The sequence below is a fragment of the Benincasa hispida genome, chromosome 2 (assembly GCF_027475165.1).
Source record: "Benincasa hispida cultivar pf3 chromosome 2, pf3_genome.v1.1, whole genome shotgun sequence".
Classification (NCBI taxonomy): domain Eukaryota; kingdom Viridiplantae; phylum Streptophyta; class Magnoliopsida; order Cucurbitales; family Cucurbitaceae; genus Benincasa; species Benincasa hispida.
This window is the reverse complement of record NC_143479.1, coordinates 26889981-26892748: the sequence shown is the minus strand read 5'-3', so window position 1 is coordinate 26892748 and position 2768 is coordinate 26889981. Positions and strand designations below refer to the sequence as shown.

General features: G+C 35.3%; 1 long non-coding RNA gene across 1 annotated transcript; it reads left to right on the top strand.

Annotated features, from left to right (window-relative positions):
- The first annotated feature begins 711 nt into the window (after positions 1-711).
- Positions 712-2193, top strand: LOC120071901 (uncharacterized). The gene is made up of 3 exons (XR_005480366.2): positions 712-1444; positions 1523-1601; positions 1954-2193. It is a non-coding gene; the product is annotated as an uncharacterized LOC120071901 (long non-coding RNA).
- The last annotated feature ends 575 nt before the right edge of the window (positions 2194-2768 follow it).

Here is a 2768-nt window from a genome sequence, read left to right as displayed (position 1 = left end):
CTTCCACGAAGCAGGGGTAAGTAGATAGATTGCTCCTTTAAGGGTTGATTCTAGAGCTTGAACAATATGACACCATACACCTTCTCATAGCCCGAGAGGTGTCCACTCATAGTAAGACTATGATGTATTGTTCATTAGATGGATCAGTGGTACTTAAGAAGTTAGATATAACTAAGGGGCAAAACGGTAAATTGTTCTAGTTGTACTTACGAGCATCTGTAGAAGATTATCGTACTATTGACTGGTTATATCCGATGGACATAGAAATATATCTGTAGTGAAAAGAGTGCAACGTTCGGTCTTTAGTGTAATGTCCGACAGTTAACGGATGGTGGATCTTGTGACTAAAGAGTTTAGTCATCTATTCACGTACCGTTGGAGCTTCAAGCTACGAGTTCATAAGGTCCCCCTGGTAACTCAATGGATTCAAGTTGAGAAACAATTTTTGGGTCAGTTTGAAGTGTTCAAATAGACAAAAGGGAGTTTGATTATATATGATACACTACAAGAATTTTGGGCTTTAATGTCGATTGGAAAAAGTGAAACCGGATGTATAATGTCGGTTTTATTTTTTTTAAAAAAAAAGTGGATCTTTAATGTCGGTTTTAAACCGACATTAAAGATCCGGTTTTCTTTTTTTTTTTTCCTTAAAGAAAAAAAACAAAACCCATTCCCCCCCATTTTTTTTTCATTTCCCGCTTCTATCCCTATCTATCCTATCTATCCCTTTTCTAAACCCTATTTTCCCCATCACCATTTGTTACATAAGTGTGCCATATTCAGATATTCCAATCCTGCAGATGGTAGCAAAACTGCATGGAATACTGAGACCATTTCTACTTCGGAGAATGAAATCTGATGTTGAGCTAATGCTCCCTCGGATGAAAGAAATCATAATATATTGGTTATGATTGAAGGTAGCACTGTTTTTAATCTATTTGTTATAGATAGATTCTATAACCTGTGCAATAACTTCTCTTGTTTTCATAAATATTATTTATATATTTAGATATATATCTCCACCCAAATCCCTCCCCTCTCGGCTCTCGCCCAAATCCCTCCCCTCTTGCCTAAATCCCTAGCTCTCGCTCATAAATTCCATCCACTCTTGCTCTCGCTAATAGTCTCTGTAGCGCAGCCCTCTCGCTCTCGCTCGTGCCTCCCCTCTCGCCCAAATCCCTAGCTCTCGCTCATAAATTCCATCCACTCTTGCTCTCGCTTTTGCTCTCGCCAATAGTCTCTGCAGCGCAGCCCTCTCGCTCTCGCTCGTCCCTCCACTCTCGCCACTCTCGCTCTCGCACATAAAGTCCCCTCTCGCTTTATGTTTATTGTGTGGTGGTTTAATATTTGGTGATTGATCTTTGTTAATAAGAATTATTGGTACAGAAAGTTCACTTTGGTAAATTGATAGTCTTCGACACCATTATTGTCCTCCTGTTTCAAGGTATGCAGTTTAATAATGATCCAGAAACTTCTGTTGCTTTGGATTTCATACTGAAAACTAGTTCTTATGTTCTTGTAGGTTAGTTTTATGCCTAGTATCCCCATACAATCAAGTGTGTGAAGTGTTCAAGAGAGAGCTTGGCATGACACCGGATAAGGTATATTTACTTGGCTAAACCTGTTTCATATAATTAGATTATGCATTCATTCTGTTGAATGGAGATTACTTTTGCAATCTGAAAGAAGCTGATTATCTTGATTGTGTTACTATTACATATGAGTTGGCACTTATGTTTTCTGTATTCTGATCACATTATAGCACGTTTCAATGTGCGTGACAGATTGAAGTTTCATTAACATTTGGCCTTTCATATGATTATATAAATGTGGTTATGGTTATAATATTAATTTTTCTCCTTGGATTAGAGTCTGCCTGAGGTTAAATTCTTAATCTCAGACATTACTTATTAAGTTGAAGTTAAATTCTAAATCTTTCCAATTCTTCTGTAGTTGCTGGATGAATTGAAGAAGAAGAATCCTAATAATGAAGTCCATCTCAACAACGTATATTACATCTCTTAATCTCTCAAACCCTCCCAAATTTGTAGACAAATAAAATTGTGTTGCCCTTATACGGAAGATTCTGTTGCCCTTGTAAAATCATAATCTTTATATTACTTGTAATTTATGTTTTCAAGGCTTGAATTATTGTACGCCTTTTAAATTATAATTCTATAGCAAAATTTGTGGATTAAATGTAATAGATTTACAATCCATACATGAATATTGTCATAGCCATAGTGTTCGATGATGATGTTCATATTATACTTTTTTACCGAAAAAATGGATTTGGCAAGGAAACTTTAAAAAACGGAAAATAATTGATAAAACGGACATATTCGGGCCTCAATGTCGGTTAAGGATCCAAAAAAAATAAAGGCTTTAATGTCGGTTGCAACCGAAAAACTTTAATAACTAAAGACCTTTAATGTTGGTTGCAACCGACATTGAAGGCTGTGTTATTAGTGTTATTGAAGCCCTTTAATGTCGGTTTAAAACCGACATTAAAGGGCTTTAATAACACTATTTTAATGTCGGTTGCCAACCGACATTAAAGCCCAAATTTCTTCTACTGATATGATTAAACTGGTTCAATTATATGTGATATAGTTGACATGATGTATGAGATACATTAATCGGAGGAATTTGATATAAATTTGATTTATATCAAGTAAAGGAGAAAAGGACTATAGTTTAAATGTTACATATGATGTGATATTAAAACTATAGGTTATAAATATAATATGATAAGTTGGTTATTATAT